Source organism: Chaetura pelagica, unplaced genomic scaffold, assembly GCF_000747805.2.
Source record: "Chaetura pelagica isolate M959 unplaced genomic scaffold, ChaPel_1.0 scaffold69, whole genome shotgun sequence".
In the NCBI taxonomy this organism is placed as follows: domain Eukaryota; kingdom Metazoa; phylum Chordata; class Aves; order Apodiformes; family Apodidae; genus Chaetura; species Chaetura pelagica.
This window is the reverse complement of record NW_009970724.1, coordinates 6506226-6518185: the sequence shown is the minus strand read 5'-3', so window position 1 is coordinate 6518185 and position 11960 is coordinate 6506226.

Genomic DNA, 11960 nt, shown 5'->3' with positions numbered 1-11960 from the left:
CTTTAATTATATGTGTCTTTATATATTGAGGGAAAATTTCAGGTTTGAAAATGGATGGAGAGAGGAAAAGTTTCTATATTTGTAGGGCTATGCATCTTTCTCATGTAGTATTTCCTGTAAAGACATCTGGGGCTGACTCTTATTTATGGTAAGGCTGCTTTACATGAATTCAAAGGGCAGTTTGAAGCATGAATAGTAGTGTTTTCTGCTAAAGCAATGCTGGGGGATCTATCAGAGTCCTGCTGTCTGAGTGCAATGGTCCTGTCCTGAGGTATGGTCACTGGAACCACCTCTACCCTCCCCACATGTGACACTCAGATGTGCTCCTTGGGGAAGTTGTGTTTGCAACAGTGAAAGGGGCATCTTGTTTGTCCTAGTTTTGAGAGATAGATATAAGGGGACAAAAACATCCACACACCCACCCTGCCCCAAGCACAAACAGCTAGAAATTCCTTGCTGCCAAATATTTCTTTATTGTTCCTACTACACCTGGATATTAGAGCAGTGTTTAACCATGCAAAGTTAATGGCTCACTCTTGTCTGCTAGTAGTCAAACATCTTTTCTTCATGTTCTTCTCAAGCATGCTGTGTTTCCTGGGCTTATTTATGGTACCTGCACAGATACTTTTTTTCCACCAATAATCTGTGCAGAGATCAAGAGCCACAAAGTGTTGCTGTTCTCAGGATATCTGATATAATTGCCCATGCCAATAGGCTTCCTAAAAGAAAGTCAGAGTTCAACCTTATCTAGAATGATGAGAAAACATGACAAAGCTTACATGGCTTTCTCCTTGGTTTTAATACATGAACCACAGTTTTTTCCATTTCCTCTTCTAAAACAAGGCTGGAAAACTCATCAAGAAGATGCAGTTAGTCATTTCATAAGGTTGTTGAATCAGGAAATGAAATGGAAAAGTAATTTGTGCTAGATATATTCTGGTGGTTTTTTACAATTTTAACATTCTGGGAGATGGTTCCTTTGCTTTGTCACCAGTTCAGTTTTGTCCAAGTCCCAGGCCAGACATCAATATTTAATATGCTTTATAGATGTCAACCATTTTTGTTGGATCATTTTTTTCCCCTTGATGTAATATACCTGCTGGCTAAACTAAAAATACCAGATGCAATGGTTTTTTTGTTAATTTATAAATATATTGTAAAGAACAACAATACATCCTTTGATTTTTCTTGTTAAGGACACATGTTGGCCAAAGAATGTTCCCGAGCAGGTCTGCTCCGTGCCTTTTTGTGAGCTGAGAAAAACAAAACCAAAGACAATCACCAGGGAATTTGGCAATTCTGATGGTATTCTTCTTGTTCGTGTAAATCTGGGGTGTCATAATGGAAATCAGTGTGGCCAATAGAAATTGAAATTGAGTTATGCTGTCAACGTATGCTGGATATGCAATATAGTTTAAGGATTACCACGGGGAGGGGAAAGCAAATCCGCACCATTGGAGTATGAAAAAGATGAAGTCTGTGCTTGCATACAACTGGGAGATAAAACACTGGATCAGTTAGCTAAAGAAATCTTTCCTGATTATGATGAAATCTTTGAAGAGAGATTATCAAGGTACTCCAGTGAGGCCATTGTGTAAGGACCACATAACTTGAAACCGAAGCTGCAGCTCCAGGAAGGGGTGTTGAGATGGGCAATGTTGTTTGGCTCCTACCTCAGTGTGTGCCCTGCCCCTTACAGGGAGCATGGGAAAACTTAGCTGTTGATGGAAGCAGAGCACCAGACAAGATGCCAAACAATCTGGCTTTACAGCCTCGCAGAGCACAAGTGGAGGAGGAAAGAGCAGGAAGAGGCATAAGGCATGGGGTTCAAGCTCCATGCAGGACAAGCAAAATCCAAAGAATGAGGTTCCCAGTAGTTCCTGGGGCAGGTTCAGGAGGTGCAGCTGAGTTAAATGGGAAAATTAAATTACTTCCTAACAGTAGACTACTCTTGGTTCTCTTCTAAAATTGAACAGAAGTATTATCAGGGTGTAGTATGCTGCTGCTTGCAGTTCTGTCAGATGTGTGTGCCCAAGCAGCCAACTGCCAGTCTATGCTGTAGAGCCTGGGGTGGTGGTAGAAACATCCATCCAAAACTTTTTTTTACTTCTGTTATCAGAACACAGCTGGTGTTGTTTGGGAGGAGTTACAGACTACAGGACAAAAAAGAAGCTAAATGCAATTTGAGGTGCCACAATCCATCAAGATTTTTGCATTTACAGCCTTTAGAAATGCACAACACCAGACAGTGCAGGAAGCAATGGTATGTCAAACTCCTTGCTACAGAACCATGGTAGAGAGGGAATAGAGATGCAAGGTTTTCAAAGGTCAGATTCTGCTGTGGTATATTTATCTGATAATATCACTGTGAAAACAGTTCCTGGAGGAGAGGAGGAAGCTACTGAGTAAGACAAAACAAGACTATGAATGTTGCAAAAAAACCATTGAGTTTCCAAGATAATAGACATATTATAACAACTGTCAGTGTGTGTTGTGTTTTGCATGTATTTGACATTCTGTTTAGAAATAACCGAGTGGTCCTGAGGACTGGAGGGTAACACACCCCTCATGCTGTGTGTGTCCCTCTGCAACCAGCTCCCATGTCTGTGGCTAGAAAGCAATGCAGGCTCCCATTAGTATTGTGCTTTTGGACCCTGAGGAAAATCAAATGGATAGAATGATATCTTTATGAGAGGTTTTTTTTCTGTGTTGCATTCTTCTGGGAAATACATGGTGGGAGGATTTGTTAATATTTTAGACTATAGAAGGGAAATGAACAGTGAGGTGTGTACAGAATGAAGTTCAGAGCTGCTGCTGTTTAATGGACTCAAGTCACATATCACAGCATGTGTGCGTGTAACTGTGTCCCAAACAGGAGACTGAATCCTTAAAGATTCTCTTGCTATATATTACTTCTCTAAACAAGAGACAGAAATACAATACAGTATTACCAAAGTAGATGATTCATTCTGATATGCTACTTAAAACATGCCAAGGACATTAGCTATAGCTCAGCCAAAAACTCCCTGTCTGAAATAAACATTGATTTGATTAAGTCCTTCATTAATTTAAAAAATATAACAGCAGGGGGCAAGGAGGGCCAGTGCTTTTCACTGCAAACTAGCTGCTTAAGCAGTAGGATTGAGGTGTATTTTTAGTGCTTACTGTTCTTTTCCTAAATAATTCCTCTCAGGACCCCTATATGCAATGTTTAGAGCTCCTAAGAATTCTAGGGTTTTAAAGGCTCTTCTTTCAGAATAATTTGGTTTTCAGTAAATAGTCCAGAAAAACACATCCTGCCTTGCACATTGCACATAAGGTTGCAGAAATGTTTTTTTTAGGGTCATGAGCTAAATTAACATCTGGCTCAGTTGATATTTCAGCTGTATTACATGCATCTGGTCTGAATACCACACATGGCATATTTTTTGCCCCTAGATAATGCAGTGCTATTCATCCTATGTGCATCTAGCATGCAGCCTATCCCTAACATCTGAGCAAATGTTGGATTTTCAGTCATCTGGCGTACATGTAAGTTCTCCACATTTCTTATTACTTTGCTTACAACTAATTACTCTGGATACAGCACAGTCTATTTCTATGCTTTGTAAACACTCCATCTTCCAAACGCTTTGTGGTATCATATTCTTCAGTGTCTTCATGGAAGATTGTCAAACAAGGGAAGCAGCTGGACTGGAGAGGCACAGGACAGAATGGGAAATAAGTCCCCTAGCATCAACAAGGAAGTGATTGTCAGTGTTAGCAAATATTTCTGATAATTCTTCTGTTAAATTATTTACAAACTTGGAGTAATATCTTACCTGCTGCTATGCAAAATGAAGATTTGCCTTTTATCTGGCTGGACTGCCCTGTGAAGTAACTTCAGTGCATAAAATCACAAAACCAGCGCTGAGTGAAGGCACAGAGCTGCTGCTGACTGCCAAGGGCACATGGGAAAAGCTCTGCTTCCCTGGAACCAAGTTCCTGAGATCTGGGGTTCTTCTGCAAAAGCCACGGGGGTATTTGACAGTTACTGGGATTTTACAGAAGTAAACTGGGACTGGTGAAGATGATATTGCCAAGGTTCTTTTAATATGAAGAAGTGTGTAGCTGAAGTATCCAGGTGGATTTGAAGACAGGCTTTCATGTCTTGGAAAATTTAACACCTTTAGATAGCAACTGTTTCCTCAGGAGTCTGCTCGGACAAATGTGGTGTTTTAGGACCTGTGAATGCTCCAAATGAACTGCCCAGACTTTATCAGGAAGCTCTGTTTTATAATTAGCCTCATATTGCCTCAGCTACCATTGGGTATGATGAAAAATACAACCCCAAACAAAAAACAACAAAAACAACAAAAGCCAAACAACAAAACAAAACAAAAGAACCATTCCTCCTCCCCTGCAAAATAATTTATACAGAATATTAAGCTTTGAGAAATATTTTTTCTAATCAATAATGTCATTCCAAGAATAATGGAAATCTTCTAAAAACATCTGGGGATCTTTGTCCAACTCCTTGATGTGTGTTTAAACTGTAAATATACTTTCTGAGATAAGAAAGGTTATAGCTGCAATTCTTTGTTAAGAAATTAAATGGGTTTTTTTTAATTAAAAACAAGGCAAAATAGGAATGCTGTTGTGTTTGTGTAACTTTGAAATAATTGAAACTTAGCTATTAAGAGAGAATACTTTGCTTTAGAAAGCAGGAGCTAGCTTGCAGGTATTGGCTGACTACTTTTTCTATGCATGTTCAAATGCTGTAAGTGCTTAAGACAAAAAAGTGATCCTCAACAATAAAATAGGAAAAGAACAAAATACAGAATTTTAATGTCATTTTTCTCCCTCTTACTGGTTTTAGAGATGTCTATGTTTTGGTCTGTGTGAACATCTGTCTTAGCTGGGTGGTTTCAGAAAACTTTGCAGACCCCAAATAGTTTCTGAAGAGAGGTAAAAAGTATGGGTGCCTGTGTTTGAAGATAGAGACTGAAATAAAGTTGGACATCTGCTTTAGAGAAAAACAGCTAAAATGTAAAAGTGCAAAAGATTGATCACTGGAACAAGTTGTCTAGAGAGGTGGTGGCAGCTCCAGCCCTGGAGATGTTCAAGGTTAGGCCTGATGGGGCTCTGAACAATCTGGTCTAGTTGGAGATGTCCTTGCTTACTGTAGGGGGGGTGGACTAGATGACCTTTAGAGGTCCCTTCCAACCTAAGACAACCTAAGACATTCTATGATTCTATGACTGTTGTGCCAGCCTGATGTCTCTTGCCATGGCAATGTATGCAGATATGGAACCTTTCCAAAAGCACCTGCTCACTTGTGCCCAGGAGAGAAGCTTCAGGTTTCAGCTCTACACCCCCTGGAGTTGTTGGGGAGCAGTGCTCATCTGTCTCTGGAGGACCTGGAGCACCAGAAGAAGGTTGGAGCACTGTGGAAAATAGTCCATGATCTTGTAAGAACTCTTGTGTCCAATGTGCGTTTGCAAAGAAAGTTAATGAGGGGACTTGGACGAGTTCTGGAATTCTCCACTTTGACCATGTTCATTCATTAAACTGTTGCATGTGTGTTTGGATCAAGATGGTGCAGTTACTTGCATCATCTCTTGTTCAACTTCTGACTATACCTCAGCCAACATCAGATACCTAAACAACCATGAGGGTTTTATGGCTCTCTGTAATAAGAATAATCTACGCATATTTGGCTTAATGAACTTGTTTGATCCAAGCTGGAAGAAAGTCTTATCTTTCAGTTGTTGTCATAATTTTTCTCAGTTTTTTAAAACTGGTGTTTACTGGAAGATTTTGTTCAGCTTTACTTTTTCACATGACATGGGCAGGGAGGGTTGCTCTGAAATAATTCTGTGCCTGGTGAAAGACTGAATTTAACTGCAACAGTACTTCTTGCTCACATACCTAATGAATTTTAAATAACTGAAGAACAAGAGCAACATTTCATCTCTAAAAATAAGGTGATGAAAATAGTCTATTAAAAATACTAAGCTATATTGGTGGTACAGCTGTAAGGGATTTACAGAAATTAATTATACTACTATTGTAAAAATATCAGCATTGAAGTTAGTGCCAATGTATTTTGGTTTTGGATTCCACATATTCATTTGTCTGGTATTTTCAGAAAAAGAAATCTACTTAAAGTTTCTTTCTCTATGGAATTTTTTTCCTGTCATTATACATGTCTGATCTAGAATTCTTAATTTGGAAGTTAAATGTTCACCAGACAAAAATATCATGTAGTTGCCAATACTTTCGGTTTTCATTTTTTTTCCTTTATTGGGAGCTAAAGAGTACTGGAGAAATCCAATGATGACTTACTCATCTGGGGAAAAAAAAAAGGGGCAAAATAGTGCAATTTCCTTTTCATTGATATTGTTAATACCTACTGAGTCTGGAAGCTCCTGCTTTGATGAATGTCATCAACAAATGTTGTCAGGTTTAAATTACTCTGTTCTGCATGATTTAGGGATGTGATGTGTTAAGAAACTCAGAATATTTAAAAGTTGCTAGAGAGAATCGGTGGGAACTTGGAGGAAACTTGCTGATGTATCAACCATTTATTGCTAATGGTTGAGACAAGTATGTGAAGCTGGCCAAATTATTTATGTTTTTGTGATTAAATTTCTCTCTTCCCAAAGATGGAGTCGTAAGTATTCATAATACCATGGACATAATTTCTCTCTCTTTCAAGGTTTGGACAGGGTAAATTGAACTCATGTGGCTGCCTCAAAAAACTGTGTTTTGCATAATTTTGAAGGTCATAACCTGTAGAATCATGGAACTTTCTGCTTCTATAACTGGGGAGAGCACTCTGATGAGATTTTTAATATGACAAGTCCTTTTACTCCAAGGCAGAGGTTTAACATGGTGTTGGCCACTGAGCATTGGTAACTCACCTGTCATCAGGTGAGAAAGTGGAGGACTGAGACTTCTGCAAACTCCCCCTTCTGTAGCCAGAAGCTAATTTTGCAGAAGCAAGCCAAACTTGTGTTTTAGTTACTGCAGAAGAAATATCTGGGAACACATTCTTTTGGCTGCTGGGCAGGACTGTGAAAACCTGCACAGCCCCGGGGCTGGAAAGGGAGATGCTCAAGACTTTTCTAGGGCTAATGAACTGCAGAATGAAGCATTTCCCAGAGTTGCTGAGAAAAGAAAGGGATTGTCTTTAAAAAGGACTGGCTTAATTCACAGCTCTCTGACGCTCAGAAATGAAATACTTCTCAGATGAATGTGCTGGTTCTTCCAGATGTATGAGCAATTTTTAATGCTCTAAGGGATTTTTGACCCATCCTTCCCATGTAAAAGCACATTACAGAGCACTATGGAGGTAAAGTGTCCTTGGGAGCTATAAGCTAGTGTGTTTTCACAGGATAATCAAGCTTTTTACATTTTCCAAAAATAAGCTTTTGCTTCCTTCTACTGATGGAGACAGGGATAGTTTTATTGACAGAGAAACAGGACCCTTTGAGGAGGGCTCCTGGCATGGGCAAGAGGCTTTGGGAAGACCTGCTGGGGAAGCCCTGGTGCAGGGGACCCCATGAGTTTGCTGAATGCCCATGGCAGGATGTCACAGCCACCACTCTGGTTGGGGAATGCTGGTTAAAAACACCTGCTAAGGCCTGTCTTGTTCTCCTCTCTCTCACCACATGTCAGCAGAAGTGGTGATTTGGTCCTAGCAATACAGACTCTTAGTAATTTTTATGGACTTCACTACCAAGGGTTTTTTTTGGTTCAATGAGTATCCCAGAAAATACCTCATGTCAAATACCTCTTCCTGCCTGTAAGAGTGGGTGTTTCTACTTCCTGCCTGGATGGCAAAAAACCTCCATCAATGATGGGATAGAGATTAACTAAAAATGAAAGTCATGGGGTTTTCCCTAACTCTTCTGTTTTTTCTTTAACCAGTTGCTCTTAGGTTCCAGAGCCCCTCTTTCAGATGGAAATTTACTGAGCTTCTTTCTTGGCAGTTTGGCCTGTTTGGTAGCTGGAGTCTTCTCATTTGATGAGCTGTTCCCATGGTTCCCACATTGCACTAATTCTTGCTCTTGAATTTTCCATTCCCTTATTACTTTCCTAATCATTGCTTCTCTCTTCCTTTAATGTTTCCTTGTGTGTTTGGCTAGGTTTGTCTGCATGCTTGGTACACCATACAACGTGCCATTGCTGGAACAAGACGTCATGGCTTTTGAGCTGCTGGGTGTGGGGATGCTCCTTCAGAAGGCTTTGCCTCAGCCACCCATTTCAGCTCTCTCCACAAGAGTTTCTACCTTGCTTTATAAGGGGTTTCTGCTATAGCAGTGGCTTTCTAAAATAGATGATACTTGGTCTTGTAAACAATTGCGAGTATCTTGGCTCCAGTGAGACACCTTTCTCAGTTGGAGCTGCTGGAGCCTTGTGGTCTGGAGCCTCTACTCTGTCTCGTGGTTCACTGAGGCTCTCTTCTGTTTCTCACTCCTGGCTGGATATATTCCCTTGCTTGCTTTAACTAAGCATCTTAAGGAACCTCACTAGTCTATACAGTCATTTGTGGCTTGGCATTTTTGTCAGTCTTAATTCTATCATGCTCGGTTTTTCTTCTGTGTGCCAGGACCTTTAAGTTTGGTCCCTTATCCCCATAGCATCTCTCCTTTCCCCTCATAGATTTTTGTGTCTTGATCTTGTAAGGCAGAAAAATCCTCGCCACTCTGACTTCTTCAGAATGTAAATTTGTGTTAATTATCTCTTTAGTTTGCTAGTAGAAAATTAGAAGGGATAGGATTAATCTAAAAAGTCATTAGCTGTGCTCTTTAAAGGCATTTCCAGATTTTTGGTGTATTCAAAACTGGGGAACACTGCTTCTCACTAATTCCTTCTCTCAGAAGGTAACAGACATAACTAGAGAGAGAAGGCAGATGCTTGTCATTACGATTTCATTCACTTCCTACAAAGAACAGACACATCTAATGGTCTCAGACCTGGAACCCCCCTTTCTTCAATTTTAGCCAGCTGTTGTTGAAGATATGCTGTAATCCTTTCCATTTCTTGTATTTCTTAATCACAGTTGATAGCTTGGTAACTTTCTTCAACAGGAGCAATGTGTTAAACTTTTTTCGGCTGCAGCAGGTAGAATTCTGCATGATTTTGCTGAACTCAGTTCCAGCAGCTTTGGTACATAGCCTAACACCATATATTGTGGTGTGCAGGGAAAATCCATTCTCCAAAGGGAACTCAATAGCAGTGTGGTTCTTCTGCCAAAGATTCCTAATACTGGGACTATTCCAGGAAAACTTGTATGGGTCCCATTCTGCTCCTACTCAAGTCAAAGCTAAAGCTCCTACTGACTGCAATGGGATAAGGCTCAGGGTCCAACACTCAGTCCTCACATTCCCATTTCACACATTTATCTTCCAATTCTTACTTTTTTTTTTTTCTTTGTTTTTAGGCTCTGGCAATATACTAATCATTGCTTTCTCCTCTGTATTTTCTAGAAGGAAAATCACAGGTAGGAACCATTTTCCTCAGCTCTTACACTGTTCAAGAGTAGCTTCTGTTTTATGCCCTAAAGCGGAGCTGGAACTCAGCAGCTGCAAGCTGGAGTGACAGAGGAGCAAGTCAGATCATGAAAGGACAGAAAAAAAACTACTGGAAAAGGAGCTTGTAATCATGTCAGAAGGGCAAGAAGTGATATCTTGAAAGAATTATTTTGTACTTAATTAATTCAGTAATCCTTGGGTTTACTTGAAGAGATGAGAAATCAGGGATAGGCTGTGGTTGAGAAGGAGACAGAAGACATGGAAAAATGGGATCTTGAGACATTTACCATAGGAAATGTAACTCCAGCATCACTGTGTTGCAGTAAGTGCTAACACGTTTGGAGCTTGACCATGTCTTTGGTGTGCCTAAGTATACAGGCTGCTACATACAGCTCTGGGAATAAACACATGTAATCTGAGACCTTTAAACATAGTAGGTCTTGCTTATTAGGCTGTATGAATACTTGGAAGAAGCAAGTGTAAGAATAAAACTGACACTGATTTTTTTTCCATGAAGCTTAGAAGAGATTTGGAGCTGATTTAAGTCACAAGGTGATGTTGAACAAGCTGGGGACTGCTGGGCTATTTCCAGCAGTCCAGCTACACACTCAGTGTCTGGCACTGGGGGAGTCGTTTCACTTCCTTGTGCTTCTTCATTTGCTTTCTTCATCTGCACTAGATAGTGCTAATTTATCTGTTAGGAGCTTCAGCATCTCTCAAAGGTGTTAATATCGAAGGAAAACAACTAAGCTGCAGAGTAACAATCCCTTCTCCAGAAAAATAAAGTGCAAGACTTCGCAGACTTAATTTGTTTTGAATATAGAAAACCAAAAAACAAATGCTAACTTTTAATCTTTATACTGCTTTAAGTCACTGTATAATCAGGGTCAGCAAAGCTTTCTTTACACCTTGTATGTGCAGCTGGCAAGAACCTCAAGCTTCATGTTCTTCAGCGCAGACAGTGCTAGGAAGGGAGATGTCAGCACATAATGTCCTCAGCCCATCCCACCATTTGCTGCTGCTGGGCTCCTGTACTTGCCAATGTGCACTGAAAAGAGGGCAGGATTTATCCAAGGTCTCTCTTGGGGCAGAATTCCCTCCCTAATTGCCCTAATGCTGATGCTAAAGAAATTAACTATATGCCTACTGCATATATCTTATTTAAGGGACAGATAAATATCACAGAATGGCACCAAACCACTCCAAACTCTATCTGTAATGTACACATTTTAGTTCATCTTAATGCTAATAAACAAAGCTGAAATGAAATATAACACTGCAGTTGTTGGACCTCATTCAAGCGTGGTTTAAAACAAATGCTAAGACCTTACTGTAGCAGTGCCTGATATCGCCCTGGGCAGGCACCAGGTTCTCTTCAGTGACCAAATACATTCTCACTTTTTTGCTGTCACTTTGTTAAATGCAAGGTGTACACAGACAGGTAAGCAAAATGTTGTCAGCTTCTACCTTTGGCTTTCAGAAAGTAAAGTAAATAGGAAAGCTCATCGTAGCCAGTGAGACTATATATTCCAAATGATTCAAGGAAGTGAAAATTAATGTCTGTATGAAATTAAACACTAAAGCACTCTGGTGTGTTGTCTAAGGATATTTTTTTCCTTACACCTTTGGCTTCTGTTATCACCAAGAAAATTCACCAGTCTGGGTTTGCTCTTTGTTCCCTCACAGCCTTTCCCCCCTATTTTTCTGCCTCTTCCCAGCTACGTGAGTCACCCAGACAAGTCCTCAGCTGAGTGGAGTATTCTCAGTGATAATTTAAAATCCTTGTCTTGTACAACCTTTGTTCCTTATCACTTACCTTGTTTTCTGCTCTTTGGGAATATGTTTGGGTTTATTTCATGTCACCTTTCTCCATCTTACCTACAACCTGAAAGTCTTTGCTTCAAGTCTGAAGTGAAATGTTCATTCTTGTAACAGCCAGCAAGACCCAAATACCACAATCCCAACTCACATCAAATTTCTACTTAGGTCAATGAAGTTTTGCCTTGGGCAGGTTCCAGGATTAGACCCTGGGTTTGCTGTACAGTGTGTATTGCAATGTCTGGTTTGCTTGCTTGTTTGCTTTGAGAGTCAGTTTGCATAAAGATGCCTTATGGGATAAAGTTACAATAGACAGTGCTACTGGGACAAGGTAAGAAAAGTGGAAATTAAAGCTAAAACGACCTTTGTCTTCATAGGGAGAAGACAGCAAAGGGTGTCATGTTTCTTTTGGTACTCTAATGCTACCAAATTACATCTGCTCTTCAAACATTTTCCGGAGGGCAGATTGCTGGACCCCACTCCAATTACACTCGAGATGCAAAACTTCCAGTGCATTCAGCTTTTCCTCTTTATACTATTTCATCATCTCCCTTCCCCCATTCCCCCGTCCCCACATGTCAATTTAAGTCGCTGCTTCCTGCCGAGCCTCCCCAGCCGGAG